The sequence below is a fragment of the Alosa sapidissima genome, chromosome 4, assembly GCF_018492685.1.
Source record: "Alosa sapidissima isolate fAloSap1 chromosome 4, fAloSap1.pri, whole genome shotgun sequence".
Lineage (NCBI taxonomy): Eukaryota > Metazoa > Chordata > Actinopteri > Clupeiformes > Clupeidae > Alosa > Alosa sapidissima.
The window spans coordinates 13,385,613-13,407,866 of record NC_055960.1 but is presented as its reverse complement, the minus strand read 5'-3'; the positions used below and the strand labels follow the sequence as shown (position 1 = coordinate 13,407,866).

The 22,254-nt window shown below is 43.1% G+C and overlaps 1 long non-coding RNA gene across 1 annotated transcript; it reads left to right on the top strand.

Moving 5' to 3' along the window:
- The first annotated feature begins 217 nt into the window (after positions 1-217).
- On the top strand, positions 218-21,409 carry LOC121706777. Its single transcript, XR_006031161.1, has 3 exons — positions 218-391; positions 3,152-3,255; positions 21,071-21,409. It is a non-coding gene; the product is annotated as an uncharacterized LOC121706777 (long non-coding RNA).
- Positions 21,410-22,254: the final 845 nt, after the last annotated feature.

The window sequence follows — 22,254 nt, the reverse complement described above, 5'->3', positions numbered from 1 at the left end:
ATTCCTGGCTTCATCAAACTCCGCCCACTGTGTTCTTGAAACATATATTCCTGAAGATACTGCCAAAGTTCAGTCAAAATGCAATGATTGAAGGCCTAACCATTAAAGGCTAAACACTGATGAATCTACTATATGGTATACGTAAATGTACATTATAGCCTATATCCCATTGTTGGATTCTGTAATGGCACAAGCTAGGCTACATAGGGAGGGGGCGGGCAGAAGCAAGCGTGCTTGGGTTGCCTCTGCACTTTGTTGAGTCACGGGCCACTTGTATGACTGTGTGGGCGCGGGGAGTCTTCCTGAGCTGTTCTACTCGCATTGGTGAGTGGGAGAACCGCTCCTTAAAATGGAAACTCTTTCTCCCGCACTCAGCTAAAGGCTCTGACAGGTAAAACCCTTTGCTGTGACCTCAAAGCAGAAATAATGTCAACTGTAGGCCTACTATTTTGAAGCTTATCAAAAGCTTAAAAAAAACCTCAAAGCAGAAATACGTAGGCTACAGTGTGAACTGTAGGCCTATACTATTTTGAGGCTTATCAAAAGCTTATTGTTCACTTTGTGGATCAACAAATGGCATTTGTTAATTGAGTCATGCATTATGCATGTTGTAATTGTTTAATCAACACGTTTTCATGCCGGGAATAAACCGTTTTGAATCAGTTTATTGGCCAAATTCCGTTTATGTCAACAAGCAGTAGAATGTCACATTTTGAGCATAGCCTATTGCCTATTCCTGTTTACACAGCAATCAACATTATCCCGAATTCATGGGTTTCATCAGGTCCCTTTCCACGGGTGTATAAAATCAAGCACTTAGATTATCAACGCAGACTGCATGGTGCTTGATTAATACACCTGTGGAAGGGACCTGATGAAAGCCATGAATAAGTCAGCGACGCAGTCTACAACACACAACGTCATGACGTTCTCCGCTGGTGGAATTCCCTTGGCTGCATAATACAACGTCTTCAGGGTCTTTCACCTGTATTTGACTTGTTCAGGCGGGAGCGTAGGCCTACCTATGTTCCCCGCTTTGTATGAGACCGGGGAACATAGGACCCTTTTTTAAAACCCTAACCATAACCCTAACCCCGAACGGGGAACATGGACCCGGGGAACATAGGGATGACCCCGTTCAGGCGTACGTCGATAGCCAGCCTCAATTAAGTCTTTTACAAATCTTTTTAAAAGGACATACGTTTGTCTCCTCGTCTTTCCAAAAGTGTGCGCGTTTCGCCATAATTAGGAAAGTGCGTGAGAGACAATTGATTAATTTTATCCTAATTCTGTGTGAATTGAGCATGCGCAGGCCTACACCACTCTTCCTTCTGGAGCATACTCCTGGTACTGGTATTTTCATGACCCAATATTCCGTTTAGAACAGGCATATATAGTGTGCAGTCGGTTTAGTAAACCGAATATTGCCTTTTTCGGTTGATTTCAATCAGAATAAGGTGTTTACAAGACACACGCATATTCGGTTTATTCCCAATAAACTGATTCGAGACCGTTTATTGGCTGCATGGAGGCCTGCTGACTGTTAAGGTTAAAGGTTAGGCTAGATTTCCACTCGCGTCACATTTCTTTTGAAATGACAGATGTCTGTGGGGAAAATGGCAAGACTTCCTAGAAATCATCCACCATTTCACACATAGCTCTCACTAATGTCATACTTCCTGGTTTGAGAAATATTACAATGGGAACAAGCACGGTTACGGATGCATGCTTGTCCTCAGCGACCAACAACATTTGGGACCTTGGGAACATTTAGGCCTACACTCGAAGAAGTTTGTTAATGAGGCCTGACTTACCCCCTCTGTCCATACAAGGATAACAGACATTTCAGAGAGATTGTTTATGAGGGTGCCTTCCCTGTCTTTGGTGCTAAATAAAAATGTCATAAATTCCAAACTAGGCCTACCCAGGTTGCACACACAATATTAATAAAACTGGACTAATCTCTGTTTCACCTGTTTTTGATAACCAGGTGAAATAGAGAGTCAAGTTTTATGAAGATTGTGTGCATCCTCATGAGTTTTTGTAGACATTTCAGTGTCAGTTAATTTTCTCCACCATACATTGGGTCTAACTGTCTTGTGTCTGCTTACACGTCTGTAACATAATTAGCCTAGTTCACAAAGCGTGATCTCCTTCCTGCTGCGTCTGGCAGTGATGGGATTAAGCTTGCAGCTGTATGGTAGAATAAGCTGGGGTTTTAAGGTCACACGTGCTGTGCTGCTTCCTGTTGGTATGTTGTCCTTGAAATTAGTTTTTAAGCATCATGGCGTTTTGTTGTTACACTCATCTGAAGTATGAATAGTGGAAAGAAACAATTGCAAGATTCTGTGAAAAAGTTTAATACTCTAGAGTCAAAGTTAGGGCTCGATGGCCGTCGTTAGTCTCAGAACATTGAGTCGACTAATTAGAGGATACATTCTGTTTAAAAGAAAGTGTTGCCAAAGGTGCAAATCTGCTAGTATGTGTCTCTGTTTGTTCTTCTCCAATACCTTCCTCAATCAACATTTCCACTGTACATCAAAGCTGCGAAACAGCCCGAGTCCTGCACTGTCAGGGAGAAGATCAATTAAGGGTGCAGTTCCTGTTCAGACTCCGCATAAGACGCCACGAGCACCTCATTAGCGGTCACTCACTTAACAGTGATTAAGTGGAAATGCGCATGTGGCAAAATGGTGTCACTCTTGTTTTATGTACTCTCCTGATGAAAAACTTTTGGAACGAGGACAGAGAGTTAGAGATTGTAAAGTGCCACAGCTATCCTTTTTCAGCCATGCTCTGGCTCTCCAAAAGCGTCACAATGTTTTGGTAGATTGTGAAAGCACAAATTCCAGTCCACTGACCGATCTCTCTGCATAAACAAGTGACCTAGAGGTATTTATGGCAATATGACAGCTTGGTGCTCGCATTCTAGTTTGCCTTTGTGGCAGTTTGTACGGCCTTTTTTCTGCAAAGAAACTTTTAGGATCTATAGTGTGTCCAAGCTGTATAAAGATTATCCTTTCTAACAGGGATGCAATTCGAAACACGAGGAATGGAAATGCTGTTCCTGTTTAATGTCTTGAACTTGTTCAAAATGTGCCTGAAAATGTGTTATGTAGTGACAGTAGACATTTTTATCTAATCGTTTTAGGTTGAGGCGGCATATCTTTCCAAGCCAGTTTTTGTTCTGTCTGGAGTAGACCCTCTTCTTCCTGCCAGGGAACTGTCTCTTATCTCTTTACAAGTCCCTCAAGTGTAAGTATAATCATTATCAGCTTCTGCCAAGTCCCCTGTAGTTTTGGGTGGAACAAAGGCCATGTCTGTTTGTCTATTACAAAGACAAGAGTGTATTCACATCTAATGGCCTGTATTTGGCCTTGCACCAAAAAAGCTGTTCTCTCTCATTCCCTCCAAAATAACCTTGTAGAATAGATTGAGGTCTGCTGTGGTATGGTGCCAGTTATAAGACTCCTCGAGAAGGAGTGATATTCAAAGATAACAGTATATGCTTGGGAATCGGTTCCAAACGTTCCGGTCCATCGGAATCGTACACATCCACACGTTAATGATTCCGAACATTCTGTTCCGTCCATTCCTGTGTAGCGCCACAACGTCACTGTATACGAAATGTAGAATTTTTTAAACATTCGACTTCTGTATTGATATTGCGCACTTGGTATTCATTCTCTAAACCACTTTAAATTAGACATTCAAAGCCAACAACTCTCGAAGCCATCCTGTAAGTGTTCAGCAAATGGTACAGGAATCGATATGGGAATTGATAAGGAATCGCATCGACTCGACAATGCCATCAATATTGATAATTTCTTAACAATGCCCATCCCTAGGTATGACAGACTCTTGTTGCAGAGGCAAGCATTATATCATATGTTTATGTATTTATTTATTTATAATTTGAATAGGCTATATTTATACAATTTGGGGGTTGTATGTGTAATAGAGGGATTTAGAACTTCTAAAACTAAAACCTTTTTTTTTACAATTTGCCTCTGGTCCACTATTTACAGGTCTTTAAGTGTTTGAGTGTTTAAAATGGTGACAAGTCAGGTTTTTTACACAGTTGACTGAATCTGCCTTTGAAGTGGATGTCTTCTGTGAACCCCCAAATTTAAATTAACACTCTTTTAACCAATGTGTAATATGTGAAGTATAAATACAATCAAGATGTTTTACATGCAATAAGCTCTTGATCCACATGTCTTTGTCATCATTATTTTATTTCCCCTAATTTCCCCCTTGAACAGCTGTATGTTGGGGGTATCACTACAAGTTCAACCTTATTCACTTATCTGATGAAGCTGAAGTCTGTCTTATAGGATTACATCATACAATTGCTCTATCCCACCCTGTTCTATTTATTTATAAATGTACTTACTGTCATTACACTTATACATATACCATATGCTACAAAGGCACACTAATGAATGACCGTAAGAATGCTTCACTATTCTAATATATTCATACTGTTCATGCTGCACATACACTTATTCTTACTACTCTTATAATGTTATTTCTTCACTGCAGTGGTACTACCACACTAGCTGTACATACTGTACATATCTGTCTACACGGTTCATACTGAATACCCATTATTATTATGTTTTTTTTATAATATTACTGTTAATACACTGAATATATCTATATTAGTCTTACTACTCTTATAATATTACTGTTAATACACTGAATATATCTATATTATTCTTACTACTCTTATAATGTTACTGCTACTACACTGCACATATCTGTACATGTTGTTCATACATTTCTGTCCACTTATTCTTAGTCCTATTCTGCTCTTATAAGGTTACTGCTAACTGCACATATTTATATTTAATTTATATTAAACCATACCACCTTCTTAAACTTATTACTACTGTCTACATTGCTACATATCATATACTGTTTTTGCACCTGCCTATACTTTGCATAATACATTGCACTTTTCTGCTTTTTTGCACTTCTTGTTAGATGCAAACTGCATTTCGTTGTCTTTGTACGTGTACTTTGCAAAATGACAAAGTTTAATCTAATTTAATCTAATCTAATTAGCCTAAGACCATTCATGACAAAAGACACTTCTAACTTGACAACAAAATGCTTGACTGACAGTCAGGCAGTAATGTCAGTACATTTGTAAAGCTCTCTCGTCTTGATCTCTTTGATTTAACTAAGCAGTTTTTAGTTAAAGCAATTTTGTTGCTGCTGTTGTTGTATTCTCATCTCCACCTGCACAATGCTCCTTTGTTGTCCTAGAGGATTTTATCCTTTTAAGCCTGTGCCATCTTAAGGCCCTTAGCTGTTTGGGCAACAGCTGCTCCTGGAAATAAATGAATTGAATACTTCCGTCTGGATAGGGGATTTGTCCACTCTGCTGCAGGGCGTAGGCTTAAGCAACCCAGTTGTACAGTGTAACCGAATCTGGGTGACACAGTAAGACCAGGGAGGTACTAGCCAGGTCAAGCAGACATGCATGTGTCAGGGCTAATCATAGGCAATGACTGAACTATTTCCACTCTTCTGCTGCAAGGTTGAGTTGCCTGCTTAAGTGTTTTTATTCTATTTTTCAGGTAACACTTAGTACATTTGCTACAGGTAAAAAATAACTTTTTTGTTTGCCCAGAACTCCTGACAAAGTTATTTGCAGTAGAGTATGTGCTGGCTATTTAGTCAGCCTTTTGAAGTGGGACAGTGGAGTTATTGTTTGAATAGCTGCCGGTAAGGTTGCCTAATCATTATCATTGCTGTAGCCTAATTTTTAGTCTGTGACCTAGCTGGAGGCATTTAATCTGTTTGTCAAAGATGTTCTTTGGGCTTTCTAGTGTTTCATTAGTGTTTTTGCTAAGGACCGCTTATCTCTCAAAAGAAGGAGGATACTTTTTACAATGACCATCCAATTCATTTCTCAGTGCCTTGAGTAGACCATATGCTACAGACTTGTGTAGTTTAAAGTCAGAGTTGGAAAGTTTCCATTAGGACTGAGGCTTAATGCCACCTCTTCTAAAAAAATTCTAAATAGCTCTCCAACTTCAACAAGCAGCTCATAAATACTAATGATTCCAGACTAAAAGACAAAATAAAAATCGAATATATGAGCTGTTGGTGACAACCTCTGACTGGTGGAGATTTGCACATGGAAGCCCACACCATCTGTCAAATTGAATGTGGTTAGTAGTGGACAGCAAAGGCACACTAATGAATAACCCTAAGAATGCCTCTAATATTTTTGTTGAATTTAGTACAAACACATGTAATTAGCTTTGAAACCAACCAAGGAAGTTCTTAGCTCTCAGGAGGGCACAGATTGGTGTCACCTACTTGGCATTAAATGGTCAAACATGTCAACTAAACCAGCTCTTCTGACCTAGCATGAGGAAATGCATGCTTACATACATGCTACATTTTTTTTAAAGCAACATAATTATATAAAAATCATATATTATACATAATATAAGTTTGGCCAAGTTCAGGGATTATGTTCAGCTTTTGTGAGTAAGCAGGGGCAGATCATTTTGAAATGAGCTTGGCAGTCACACATTTCTATCAGCCTATAGAGGAAAACGTCTCTTTCCTTATCCCCTCTTGCTGAGAACTATACCTTCAAATGTCATGGGTTGTTTTTGGAATGTTTTGCCAGGGGACTTGTCAAATAAAGACCACAAATTGGACCTAAGGGACTGTCCTCCTTCAATGTGAACGCAGCACCCCTCAGAAGTTCAGCACATTGCACAGACACCAGCGATGTTGGATTGTGAAATGCCATCACATGAGATGTCATCACATGCTAGACCTGTTACAGAGGCTGCCTTGCGGAATGGCCTACTCGCTGCAGTGCATGGGAGATTTATTTTCCCCCCACAAAGCTTTCCTGAGACTCTTTCCTGTTAATGAGAAAGTTCTGATGAGGAGAGAGAGGTGATGTTGATGCTTGCTTCAGGCTAGTAAACTTCCTTATAGTTCCGTCAAAGTTGACATGATGTTGGTATGAGTGACGTTGCGGACAGACAGCCGGTGGTTTCCAGCACTCCCAGACTTGTTGTTGAGATACAGAAGCATGCAACTCTGCTATCAAACGATTGACAATCTGTTATTTTTGGATGACTGAAGCTTGCAGCCTCACCCTTTGTTTAATATAGAGTCAATACAGGACACTACAACACTAACATTGGCAAGTGTATGGACAAGCACATGAGCATCAACATTTACTCTTGGTATTTATTTTGCACATCAGTTTCACATGTGACCATGAATATTGGTTTATGATACAATATTCAAATAGACACACTGCATGAATCTCACTGTAAATGCTGAGTTTGGCATGGAATGAGGTGATCTGAGATGATAATTGGAATGGTCGCCCAGAGTCTTATCTCGTCATATGATGAGTCACATGTGCAGGTTGACACCTTGGATGGCAGCTTGCGCCATCGGTGTGTGAATGGGTGAATGTGAGGCATGACATTGTGAAGCGTTTTGAGTGCTCAGAGAAGTGGAAAAGCGTTATATAAATGCAGTCCATTTACCACTGAGGAAATATAAATAAAAGATGTGTGATTCACGCGTGATGTCCCGTGAGAATCACGGGTGAAACCGGACAATTCCATATATGTAGGTCATGTTTGAAATCCCTTCTTCAGAGTGGTATTTCTGTTTGATTAATTTCTGAAAATCCATCTATGACAGGAAGGCACTATGTGGCGATAGATTTCGCAGAGTATTCTCTGGAGCTGTCAGTTTACCAAAACAATTGTGACATCTTAGAACATTTCAAAGCCTGTGGGCAGTCTGTGGTCAGCTGCATCCCCATCTTGTGATCAGTTGGACAGATTTCCATTTATTTAGCCACCACTTTTCCGAATTAAAAGTGACAAACTTTTATCAGATTAGGTATTTCCTGGAAATCTAGTTCTTGATGGAGTTGTACAGGAAACAGCTTGATTACCAAAAAGGTGAAAGTTTGTGCAAAGTCATCCTCACGAATAAGGAGCGTGACTTACAGAACTTATTAACTTCCCTTTTCCTCATGCAGAAACCGAGTTTGCCTCTGGTAGTTTCTGGGGAAATATAGGGCAAGGGATTACTTAACTATTCAACATGCTGTTTATGAGGGGGAAGCCTATCTCAGCAGTCTTGAGATATTTCTCAATGTGTCACGCTAAAGTGCAATGCAGAGGGGGTGTCTGTACTGAAAGTTGCTTGTTTATTAGTGTGCCACTTCTGTAAGTAAAAGTCATGGGTCACTGAAAGCCAAAGGCCAATTTAGTGTCACGTAATGAGTCACTGTATAGAAATGCAAATGGTTATGCTTTCATGTGGTTGATTTCAAGTATCAAATTCACACGGCTGTGTAGAGCTTGGTCGCAGGTGTTGCACCCAGGCCTTACATTCTCATGATCTCATCTCTGTAATGATTCATCATTTTAGCGGTCAAGAGAGATTTGAAAGTTTAAACAATCCTAACTTGCTCAACCAAAGTACCAGTGATTTAGATGTTTATTTAAACATTATAGAAGCCATTTTGAAATTTTAGCTTTAAAGCTGCAAGTTGGCAAGATTATTTTTGAACATATTCACTGAAACCGACACTATGCTCCGACCGAGCAACATAAATCAGCCGGTTTTAGAAAAAACCCAGCACTTCCACATCCACCTAGAGCCTGTTATTTGTTTTGCAAAAATCCACAGCTCCCGCTTCTTCTGGTCCAATCAGAGCAGGGCTGTGTGAGATCTGACTGTCAATCACAGTCTGGTGCAGTCTGGTGCACACTGACAAGCACAAACTAAATGAGACAGTGCTCGTTGGTGGGGGGTGGGGGGGGGGGGGGGCGGCATGAGAGTTGTAAACATTCAAAATTTTGGGTAAGTCTGTCAACTTGCCAAGGCAGCTTTAAGTTTCGCTATACCGTTATTTTCCATAGGACACTGTAGGAGCCACTGTATGATCCAGAAGCCTTTGCTGTGTGGAAGGCATCAGGTTCAGTCCGGTATCATGACCTTGATTGTGCTGTATCTTAATGGAGGTCATATGAAACAGATGAGTTATGGCCTAAAAAGGGGCCTCTTTTTCTTTTTGTAGAATTGATGTTTAACTGAAAAAAGTGAATATGTTTTGGTCATACAATAAATCTCTGGTGTTAAACCTTACAACATATTAATGAAATATCAAGGTCCTGAAATTGGATCAGTTCACCTCATTTCATATAGCCTAGAAACAGACATTTTATTAGTCTTTGCAACAGTAAATATTGATGACACAAATACACTGTATGTGGAAAGAAGTGCATTGCAGCATTATTTTAGTCACCACAGAGAATTCTTTACACAAGAAAATTTCCCCCATACTTTTCCCCTGGTGCACATATGCATTAACTTTGCCTCTGGCTACGCAGCTTGAGGAAGAATTACAAATGCTTTTGGAAAGCTGCTTTCTCCCCGCCTGAGAAATGTACATTTTTTTATATTTTGCATTGCATTGCCAGCTGTTTGCTGCAGCACTGTCGATTATTAGCCTCTTGCTTTTTAGAGATGACTGCCGCACAAAGCGACTCACAGCGGGACAGCCTTAAGTTTAAGCTCGCCACCGCCGCTGCGAGATGGAATAATAAGCCAGGCAGCCGAGCACATTTGATCTCTTCCCATTAGTGTCTGTGCTAAAACTGTATCTCTATATTGGGCCAGACAGTTTGCAGATTCCGTCCCACTCGCCTGAGCCACGTAAGTGGCTTTTTTGAGTCAGCCGCGCTTCGCCGTCTGAATCACATGCCTTTCATAACGTGTGATGAAATCAGAAGCCAAGTGTTGTGAGTCAACTGCGGTCTGACATTAAAGTAAAGTTAAAAGAAAAAATGATGGTGAAAGAGAGAGAGAACACGAGCGAGAGAGAGAGAGAGGGAGAGAGGGAGGAAGAGGAAGGAGAGAAACCGAGAGAGACCTTGTCTTTGCTAAACACACATGCGAGAGAAGCATAGCTCTTTTGACAAGGGAGCGTGTTTATCTTCACAGATGCAATGTGGCCATGGCGAGTGAAATCGGGAGCGCAGGGTCTGATTTCACAACCTCTGGGCTGGCTTCACTCATAACCTCATTAATTGCTTGTTTTCCCCAAGGTTCCTGTCATTATTCCAGAGTTGCCTCCCAACTCCATCGCACTGCAAGTGAGGGGAGGGGGGGGGGGGGTACTGAAAGGGATGCAAGATCTCTGGTCTCAGTGGCAAGTTAATTATTGACTGATGTTTTTGCTTCAGTTCCTGTTTATCCCTCGGTTTTGAATAAATAATTGTTGTTTAGTGTTATGGTTTTGTGAGGCAACCCGTTTCTGGTGTTAAATCAGCTCTTGACACAAAGGCACATCAAAAAGTCATTTGGCGTACACCCCTCACGGCTGATGTCTGTCGCGCTGACTGCAAACTGTGAAACCAAGAGGGGCTTGAAGTTGAAACCACGGCCTGCGTCGCGAGGCCTCTCCTCTCCACACACAAGGAACCCACAGAGCCCTTTGTTCACAAACAGGGTTTTAAAAAAATGAAAGTGTAGCCGGGTGTGGTTTGGTGTGGCGTGGCGTGTTGTGTTGTGTTGTTCTGTGCTGTGCTGCACAGCTTACCTGATCCACCCCTCTTGTGTAACCCTGGCGTGGCAGTGGTAGAATAAACAAGCGTCTTCCAACCCCAGGCAGGGAATTACCTCTCTGGATTTGTGGGCTTGTGTGTGAGCCTGATGAGAGTTTGTGTTTGCACACTGCACCTGAGGTTCGCATTGCATCTGTACTGTCAAAGCAAGCCTGATGGCACCACTTTACTCTCAACTTGCCCAATGTCTTTCTTATTTCCCACACGTTTCCTTGTCTCTTTGTGGAGCTAGGAGCCTTCGTCTCCATAGACGATGTGACAGTAATGGCAATCTTGCAGTAGAAAATGTGTGTGTTTTGCGCAGCAGTGTGCCGGACGCGCTTGTTTGTGAGTTGGTGAGTAAGAATGCGAAGTGACGGCTGCTGTGTGTCATGCTGGAGGAGCCCTGGGGAGAGGGCCGAGGCCGCAGTCAGGATGTGATTATCAGAGCCACGTCCCGGCCCGAGACCCGCCGAGGATTTCCTCCAATCCACCACATCCACTGGTATGTGAGGAAGGAGCAGGAAAGGGTGGAGGGTGGAGGGTCACGAGCATTTGTGTTGTTCTGCATGAACAGAAGCAGATTGATCTAATGTTGAAGAGATATGAGTCACACCATATAGAACTCATAGAGGTCCACCATATATGACTATATATATTTGCAAGCAATACGTATGATTTCATTTGCAAGTATAAGTATTTGTGTGCAAAGACGGCGTATGCTCGCAATGGGTTGTAGAGCGACAGATGGAGTCTATACAGCATCTCAAAATGTTTGAAAAGGAGCGCTTCCTGGACTCAAAAGCTGTATGATACTGATAATCCAAAGTAAGAAGTAGTTCCAAGACACTCTCTGTTTCAAAACAGTTAAAAAGCCTTCATGGCTGTAATTTTAAACCTTTAAAAACACTCTTTCATCCAGGAGTCAAAACCAATCTCTACAGCATCTCTTCCTCAGACTTATAGTTGTTCAGCTCTCATCCAAGTTGGCCTTTTGTTTTGGCACTTTCACTCCTTGGGAAAAAAGTGCTCATGACACTGGCATGCTGGAGTTACGCTCAACCAGTTAAGCAACACAGCCACAGCCATAGCTTAGAGGCTTTTGCCAGCTAATACTTCCCCAGCGGTTTTAACACCACACATCATGTTAATTCAAGAACAGGAGCAGCAAGAACATACAAGTGCATAGCAAGGAGAGGTATTAGAGCGTAGCCTGCCACAGTGTCAGGCATAAATACAAGGCCTCAGCAGGCTATTAGTGTCTGTAACCGGGATGGAGACGCAGGTCCATTACGGTCCTTCCTGTGTCCATGGCTATGATGATGCAGAGGGATTTTGCAACACATTAACTCAGCAAGGAAGTGGCGTGTTATTAACATTTTCATTACTGAAGATAGAGGGTAACAAATCTGAAAACAGGACTCTTCCTCTGCAGCAGGATATGAGCGTGTGTACGTCTCTGTGTGTGGGTGGGTGTAGCAGTCATGTGTGTTTTTACCTTGGGCTTTTGTTTGCCGCCGTAGCTGGAAAATTCCTTCTCGTTTTGATTTCACAACTTCTTGTGGTGACCTCAGCGGGTTTCGAAAAACAGAGGATAGGAGAGGAGAGGAAAAGGGAAGGATTCTCAGGATACGGTCTGACCAGGGTGGGAACAGAAGCAGTGGATCGTTACATCCACATCCACGCTCATATCCTGTTCTTCTTTATCTGAGCCCCTAATAAAAACGCACCCCACTATCAGTGCTCAGTGATTGTGTTTAAAAAAGGGTGTGCAGGTTATCAATACCTGATAGGAATGCAGTGAAACAGGAAACTAATCAATGGCTGCTCATAAAGGGCCGTTTGGAAAAATAGCAGTGACAGTTGTAATTTGCACCACTTTGCATACTCCTCCGTAGTTTCACCCAAGATACTTTTTTTTTGAAACCAGACTTATTTTTAATGGAGCAGGCTCAAACAGCACCCTAGAGACCACTACTGTATGTTAGCTTAGGTTAGTGGCATCAGGCTCCAGTATGTGGATCTCTGATGAAACTCGCTGTAATGCCTGCTTGTCGGCATTATAATTCCATAGTGAAGGTCTCTCTTTCTCTCTCTCTCCATCTCTCTCTCCCTCTCTCTTTCCCTCTCTCTTTCTTTCTCTCTCCCTCTCTCCCTCTCTCTCTCTCTCTCTCTCTCTCTCTCTCGCGCCATTCTGTTTTTCCCATCGCAGCTCATGAAAATTCTATGCATGTGACAGATGAATTGGTCCATGCTTTTAGAAACACACTCTTTCCCCACACGGAACCCCGGCTGGGGAAAAGGAGAAAAGAAGAAAAGAAAGAAAAGAAAGGGAAGGGGGGGGGGGGGGGTAAAAAAGTGCGGCTTGCATGATGCAATTGAAATATCATCACATCAGCCTCCTGAAAGTGATTATGAGCAGCCACGCTTTGAATAAGTGCAACTTTGAAAGCTGCTGGATTTTGAAGCCGTTTGATGATAGGCAAGTAGTGACTCGCGCCTATTAGGCTCATTAGATGGCTTTTATTCCGGGCGCCCTGGGATCATTTCCATGGCTTTACTTCCCTCCGTGCAGTGGCACAAAGGCACCAACAGTGTGGCTAATTCCGCCCTCGCTGGTATCACAGGGAGAGGACCGATGCCTGTGGGCCGAGAGCGCTGACGAGCTGGACATTTGGATTGAGTCTGCGGGAGGCTGTCTGTCATCCTGCTATTACATTGGAAACAAAATACGGGATGTTCCAAACGCACAGTTGGATGGGATGTGTAGCTAATGGGAAGAGTGTGGTTCTCTACTGTGCTGGCTTTCTTTTCTCTTTTATTTGCCTTTGTTTTATTCAGTGTTGCAGCTCAAACCACTGTATTGTGGGATGTTTTAGTCATTTTTGTTTCACTTGTAAATTCAGGGAAGGAGGAGAGTGGGATTATATGTGGGTGTGTGCAGGGGCAGGAACTAGGGGAACTAACTGTCTGTGTGACAAATCCTATTACTGAACTCATAAGCTCAAATCCTGACCAGCACAGTCATATTTCATTGGAGGACAGCCACCAGTGTCCAGGGGCCCAAGAGGTCAGGGGGCCCTGAAACCCAAGCATTTGCAAGGAATCATTGCCTCAATGTCAACAAATCAGGATATAGGCTATGAATCTGATTGAATTTAGTATTGGCCATCCCCAAAATGCACCAGAATACAGGAAATCACATCAAACAAATTAAAACATTTCTGGGGGAGGACCCCCAAACCCCCCTCCAACATATGCGACAATTAGTGGGGGGGCCCTTAATACATCTAGGCCCAGGGGCCCAAAAGTTCATAATCTGTCCATGTGTGAGGGCCGTCATTGTCATGGTCATTATCATTTTTCTGCATGGGTATACAGTAAGAGTGTTGTTTGATATACTCCTTTACCATATCAATTTATAAGCAAACAAGTACAAATCATGTGCTACTGTCATATATAACGCCATTTCTCTCTTGAAATAACCTACTTCCATGTCAGTTCTTTCAGCCTCTTCCTTCCTGAGGATGGTTTGTAGTGCTAGGTTTAATTAATGTATCATAGAGATATTGCTTATTACACATTGTTGAAGACTATCTTTTTTTCTCATTTCCCCTTCCTATCCAGTATGAAACCTGCTGGCGGGCCTGATCTGGCCCCCGGGCCTTATGTTTGACCCCCCTTGATCTTCATCTTTTGAACCTTAAGTTCACCATGTTTCATTCATTTTACAAAGTTTCCAGAGTTATCAGTGTTGTATCTTCTTTTTCTTAACTCTGTTCCAGAACACAATCTCTCTCTCTTTCTCTGTCTCTCATTCTCTCTCTCTTTCTCTGTCTCTCATTCTTCCTCTCTCTCACTCTCTCTGTCAGAACCATGACACAGGAAACCGTGTTACTGTCTTGCACAAGTAGTAGCAGTTCAGAGGAAAACAGAACTTTTTTTGTTCTGTGGGAGTTGTTGTTGAGCCATGACCATACCCTTACTTGGATCCATTGTATTATTTATTTTTCTTTTTCTTTTTTTAAATTCCTTCCAAGAACTGAGCTTCCGCTTTGCGAGGAAGGGTGCCGCTCTGCCTGGGGAGGGTAAGTACAGGCCATCCTGTCAGGGAATGACTCAAAATGAAGGCTCTAGTGCAGAACGTTTATGTCACAGCCATGTTCACTTAGAATCTCTCTGTCCTCCAGTCCTCGTCCTCATGATGCATAGCACAAGAATGGTCAGCAAAACAATACTCAGTGCAACCTGAAATGGCCATTCCAGGAATTCCCCAGTGAGCCCCTCAGGCAGATAAACAATTGAGTCTAAAGTCTTTCATTCAATGTAGAGGGTGAGCCATATACTTTACGTAAGGGATAATGTATTGAGCCGTGTAATAATTCTGGTTACATGATTAAAAGCACCCTATGCAGTTTTGACAATTTCTTCGCTGTTTTCTCGCTTCTTGTCGCAGTTTTCTCTAGAGCGCCCCCTACAGCTTCAGAGTATATCTTATATGACACTCCTCACTCAGTCAGTCTGCTGTTTCCTCCTGCTGTTCCTCCGACAACAGTTTACTCGCTTTCTACTTCTTTTCGCTGGCTCTGCTGTGACGAATGTCTGAGAAACTCCATCGCTATGTTGTTCTGGCCGGTGCCTAGCGTGTATGTGTGTAGCGCAATTAAGCGATTCTTTACATTGCGAGACTGCAAGCTTTCTGACTCTGAGGCCGCCGGCCCGTTGGCCCAAACTTACATGGCTGGTTTTTCCGCTCACAGACGCTAGGGGGAAGCGAGACGGCCACCATTCACCCCAGAAAAAGTCTTATAAGCATTCCAATGACTGTTAAGTTAAGGTAAATTAAGCTAAAAAAACAGCATCGTTCCCCTTTAAGTGACACAGTATCACAGTGATTAGCTTTTAATGAACCTTTGGTGTGTGTGTGTGTGCATATTTCCTGTGCCTTCGATTTATTGGATGGTTTTTCTGTGAAATGAAATCACTCCACTCTCATAACTTTTACTCAGAATCTTCAGCAATGATTAATGTGTGATCAATGTAATGATATGAAATCTCTCTTCCCCCTTTTTGTAATTCAGAAAACAGTCATGAGGTTTGTGTGTGTGTGTGTGTGTGTGTCTGTTTACAGATTGTGTCGAAATGGCTCCATTCACTTGTGTTTGAGCTGCACTCGTCCAATTCCTGGGGATCTTCCTGTTTTCACAGTTTCACAATGAGTGTGGAGCACTGACTGTGAAGCAGTGCTGCTCTGTGGAGTAGGTGGAGTAGGTTCAGGGTCCCACTATCAGCCGTCCTGCCAATCTTTCACCCAGAGCTCTGGATAGGCGTAATCGAAAGAGAGGTTGATTGGACTCTAGATTTGTTTGTTTGTTTTTTTATGATGTGACCAGGTTGTTTCTATGGCTACAGTGTGTCACTTGTAGGTTTTGTTATTCCCTGCCCGGTATGTTGACACACTTGCTGTAGGCAGCAAGACAGGGGTTGTGCAATCCCGGGACCATTGCACAACCCTCCCCATTCGCTCAGGTGTGTGTGTGTGTGTGTGTGTGCACTTGCGTGCCTGTAAGTCAAGCTCTTCTAGGAATGTGATACGTGTCGAAGTGAGGTAATACAGGACACACACACACACACACACACACACACACACACACACACACACACTCTCTCACAGACCCTCTCACAGACCGTTCTGGGCCTCAGTGGCTGTGTGGCCAAGCTGGATTTCACAACAGCCTGCCAGGCTGCCTAAGATCTCTGCTCCACCAGGCCACAATGCCCTCAGAGAGAGAGAGAGAGAGAGAGATGGAAAAGAAAGGCAAAGAATGACAAATTGAGAGGTTAGAGAGAGAAAAGAAGAGAGCAGAAGCGAGATTAACTGAGCAGACAGAAGGTGAACAATGAATAAGAATGAGATCATAAAAAGAAGACTGACAGAATTTCATGGGAAAATGACAGAAACAGACCGTGAAGAGAATGGGTTACATTTAGTCAGCCAATGACGCTAAGAAAGAGAAAAAAAGACTGAAAATGTAGATGAAGAGAAATGGAGCGAAATGAGAGCAGTTATAAGATCTTCATGAAACAGGTCAGGGCACATTAGCACAAGCTAAAATCCTCCCATCCACTTTAGCTCCCTTCTATTGTGTGTGTGTGTGTGTGTGTGTGTGTGTGTGTGTGTGTGTGTGTGTGTGTGTGTGTGTTTTAGAGAGAGAGAAAGTGAGAAAGAATATGTGTGTGTGTGTGTGTGTGTGTGTGTGTATATATATTTGTGTCTCTGTGTGTCAAAATTGGCCTCTTAGCACCGGGGTGTGGAGAGCGTGGGGAGCGTGTGTTGCATTCGTCTGATGACACAACAGGCAGATACGGGTGTACTGTAAGAGATCATATGCAATTCGCGGCAATAGCACTGTCTCCCATTGCAACAGAGCCGGCCGCACGCAGCCCTTCTTCCATGCCGTAACGATCTGCAATCAGAGTGCAACGATGACCAACACTCTGGCATTCACCTCAGCGCACACGTAAGAGCTGCCAACTTTCAGATGGTGGAAGAAGGAGGGTCAATCATGTGGCAACTCAACACCTCCTGGAGAGAGGGAGAAAGAGACAGCGAGACGGAGAGAGGGAGAGAGTGAGAGAGTGAGATGGAGAATAAGAGCAAGGGGTGGGGGGTTGGAGGGGAAGTGGGGTGCATTGGGTGTGTGTGTGTGTGTGTGTTTGTGTTTGTGAGTGCGTGCGCGTGTATGCGTGTGTGTGTGTGTGTGTGTGTTTGTGAGTGTGAGGGAACATTCTCAGCAAAGGGGATTACAGGAGAGTTGCAGGATGTTAGGTGCTTGGTGCGTGTGATAGTTCACTGACAAACAGACGCCTACACACACACACACACACACACACACACACACACACACAGATGCATACACATATTGTGTGTAGACTAATGAATAGATGCTTCGCTTTTATGTGCTCTAATCTCAAGTCACAAAGGGGCTGTTTGTGGCCGTGGCAGACCTTGTCGTGACACCGCCACTACTGTGCCCTTTTCACCTGGGGGAGTGTGGGAGGAAGTGAGGTAAGCCCGGGAGACAAGCAGGGCTTTTACTTTCCACACAACACAGGAAGCTTGGGGAGGAGGTGGGGACAGGGTTGACGCGCCACTAGGGACGACATGAGTTCACCTGTACAGGGTGTCTCTCTCTCTCTCTCTCTCTCTCTCTCTTTCTGTTCCATAAACAGACACACCCTGATACAGACACAGGAACCCCATTCTCTCTTAATGTAGTGTGACCACACAACCTTAACTGAGCCAGATGACGACACATCAGCAGTGACTTTCAGCTAAACCACACACTGTGTGTTTGTGTGTGTGTCAGCACCAGCAGGTTCCCTAAAAGAAGAAGTGCTTGCCTCTAATACACAGCCCTCCTCAGTCATACTGTGGTTTTGCAAATCTTTTTTTGGTGGGGGGGGGGCTTAAAATAAGGAAAAATAGGGAACCACCGCGAGGCACGTACATTCAGGGCTTCCCTGTCAGCCGTTCGTGAAAGGGAAACTAAAGTGTGGGAGCCCAGTCTCGCCGACCAGCCTGGTATTCCCCTAACCAAGCCCTGTGGGGCTAATTCTGGCAGGCATGAGGTTAGTGGTTGCCTTCACTGGAAAAAGAGCAAAAGAGAGAGAGAAGAAAAAAGTGTTGCATAGGCAAAATGAGGAGGCGGCACGACTCCGGCAGAGCCCATCAGAAAATGTTAGTCATTCTGAGAATTGCTGTGTCATATTAGTGGATGATTAATGGGTATTTCTTAGCAATTTATTTCCCTAGCCTGTCTTTTCCTTCCAGCGCAATCTGTGGCCCTTCCACTTTTTTGTTGTGTCGGTGCTTTTTCTTTATAAATAATTGTAAAAGCCCTGGTTGCAACACACATTTTCAGAAAGCTTGAGATCAGAGGGGCATGGGAGATTTGGCCACAAGTGGGAAATGTAAGAGTGAAATAGGGATTTTGAGACCATGCTGAGTGGCTGTTTATTAAGAACAAGAGCTTCTGTTTGTCTCCATATATAAATAGTAGCATGTTGGCTGTCTGCATGGCTGTCTCCGTTTTTGATAAGGTCAAAGTAAAAAAGAAAAACATGTTGCCTAATTTCAGTGACTGGAGAGCACTGTTGGACTTTTTTTAAACACACACACACACGCACACACACACACACACACACACATACGATATGACAACTAGGGCTGCAACTAACAATAATTTCTTAATTAATTGATTAGTTTGATAGACAAAATGCTAGAAATGAGTGAAAAAATGTTAATCATTGTTTCCCAAAGTTCAATATTCTCCAAATAACTTGTTTTGTCCACACACCAAAGATATTTAGATTAGATTAAATTAAATTCAACTTTATTGTCATTTAGCACGGTTGAAGTACGGTTGAATATACAATAGGTTTTCCAGATGACATGTCTACAGAGTACGTTGAGTATAAATAGGCATTCTGTATAACTAATATATATAATATAATATATATAAATATAATGTATAGTATGGGGTGTTAACAGTGCAAGGTCATAGGTGAGGCAGTGTAGGAGTAAATGTAAACAGGAATGCAGTGCAATACAGTCAATGTAAACAGGTAAATAGTGCAGTAGTAAAAAGTAATCAGGTAAACTAGTAACAGCTAAAGTGCGAATGCTAGACTGGAGGTGTAGTTTTGTTCAGCGGTGTTACAGCCTCTGGAAAGAAGCTGTGCCTGAGCCTGCTGGTGCGGGAGCGCAGGCTCCTGTATCGCCTGCCAGACGGGAGTAGACTGAAAAGACCATAGTTTGGGTGGGTGGCATCCTTGACAACGGATTTGGCTTTGTTTTTACAGCGTTTATGATATGTGTTGTGGATGGAGGGTTGTATTGGAGTTGGGAGGCAATAGTCCTTTGGGCAAATTTCACTACTCTTTGTAGTGCCTTGCGATCAGCAGCGTTTCAGGTGCCGTACCATACAGAGACGCAGTTAGTGAGTATGCTCTCAATGGTACAACGGTAGAAGTCAGTTAGAATCCTAGGACATAGGTGTGCTTTCTTCAGGGTTCGCAGAAAGTGAAGGCGCTGCGCGATCTTCACCAGACAGGAGGAGTTGAGAAACCAAGAAAGATTTTCAGTGATGTGTACCCCAAGGAACTTTAAAGCTAGACACACATTCCACAGCACCGGATGTGTGCCCTGCTCTTGGCTCTCCTGAAATCCATAATGATCTCCTTGGTCTTCTGGGTATTGAGTGCCAGGTTATTGTTTTTGCACCACATAGCTAGGTACTGAACCTCCTCTCTATATGCTGTTTCATCCTCCTCTCTGATCAGGCCCACCACTGTGGTGTCATCTGTGAACTTGATTATGGCATTGGAGCCATAAACAGGGGTGCAGTCATGGGGTGAGAGGGAGTAAAGCAGAGGGCTCGACATACAGTGTCACAGTGTTGAATGCTGAACTGAAGTCAATGAACAGCATTCTAACATATGTATTGGGACTGTCCCGATGGAGCGCTGTGGAGATGGCATCCTCTGTTGATCTGTCGCGACGGTAGGCAAATTGATACGGGTCCAGTGTAACAGTGTAGTTCACGGTCATAGAGAAGTAAACCTGAATATTCAAGTTTAATTAGCTACAATCAGAGAATTGTTATGTATTTTCTTTTAAAAATGACACATCGATTAATCAATTATCAAAATAACTGGTGATTAATTTATCGACATTTGTCGACAACTAATCGATTAATCATTGCAGCCCTAATGACAAATGTTCATTATGTGTGTTTTTTATGATTGTTGTTGTTAAGATGATTGTGGATGATTTGAGTCTCATTTGTGACTCATAAGAGACCGGCTGCGATTTCCTAGCTCACTGGCTGGGGTCATGGATATAGGCGCCACCTTGCTTAGTTCCATATTTTTTGTGTCTTTGTGCACCACTGTCTCTCGTCTGTACACATGCATTAGACCACCGACTGTACTGATTGTACCGCTGTCGTCCTGATGTTCTTTTTTGTAATATGTTTTTTTGTGTGTGTTAAAGAGTTTTCCATATGTCTACTTTTTTTGCTATGTTCCTTGAGCCAGGGCTCTAACACACAAGCATCTGCACACATGCACCCCACCTACACATACACACGTGCAGATTTCTACACCTACGCAGAGATTCAAACACAAACATCTGCAACGCACAAGTGCAACGCACAATTGCGACAGTATGTGGAACTAAATACATACACACACACACACACACACACACACACACACAAAGAAGACTCACTCTTATTAATCTGAGCATAAGAACATCCACATAGTTATCAGTTTTGTTACATATAGCTTACATACAACACGTACAGTATATAGTCATGTATTTTGTATCTATGTCTGTATGTAAAAGTGTGTGTGTGTGTGTGTGTGTCTACCCACATGAGTAGAGGGGCCGAGAGAGAGAGCGCACCAGTGTGAAATTCGACACGGCAGTGGCACTCGTCTGCGCCGGGCCTGGACTGGCAGGAGCCCCTGATCTGCGCTATGGCTCCCAGCAGGCCTCCCAGAATGCTTCAGGAGTGAGTCACATGGGTCATCCTGCTTTGCGCACAGGCCGCCATCTTAGGAAGGAAGCACTCATCTTCAGGGAAACACGGCCCAGTGTGAGTCCAGAGGACTGACGCAAGATGAGGATTGATTTAAGGGAAAAGAGGATTTGTGTGTGTGTGTGTGTGTTCTACTGCATCCTTAATATTTTTTTGGACATAAATAAATGGTTAAAATTAGGGGTTATGATATGTGCTATGTTTCTCCCATTGTGCATTAGGAGGAATACTCCTACACAAAAGGTCAAGCACACACACACACACACACACACACACACACACAGATACAGAAACCCTCACTCTCATAAACATACACACACACACACTCAAAACGCACAGTAACATAAAGGCATATGAATATACAGGCAGGCAAACAGAGAAATACAGCCACCCACGCAGAGAGAGGCACACCAAACCCACACACATAGACTCATAAAAGTGCTCATAAACAGGAGCTCACAGAGGAAGACGCCCACAAAGGCAGACACTCATCTACACCAACATGACACGCATCCCACTCATCAAAACACAAGAAAATACCCAGACACACAAACATACTCAAACCGAAACCCTCTGTCTTTCTCACTCTTACACACACACACACACACACTCACACTCTCTCTCTCACACACACACACACAAACACACAACCAGAGAAAGCAAGAGAGGGGTAGAAGGCATCTTCTAGCCTCTAATGAAAAAAGAGAAAACACTCAGTCACTCATACGCCAGCAGCATCCATGTGATGAGTTAAACACGTGCATACACATACACATACTATAGTGTACATAAAGAGTGTCCTCCATAGTTACATGGCGGCTCAGTCTCCTCTGGTCTCACCACAGGCCTCGCCGCAGCTAGATGAGGTTTCTTTTTTATTACACTGCTGAACCAGCCGAGTGCAGAATTGATGACAGCTTGGGCCACCGCTTCTTACTGTAATGACGCTCTGGGTGTGAACCAAGTAAAGCCCAACAAGTGCAGCCTTAATGAAGGAAAGTGTGACAATCACAGATTCCATTTTA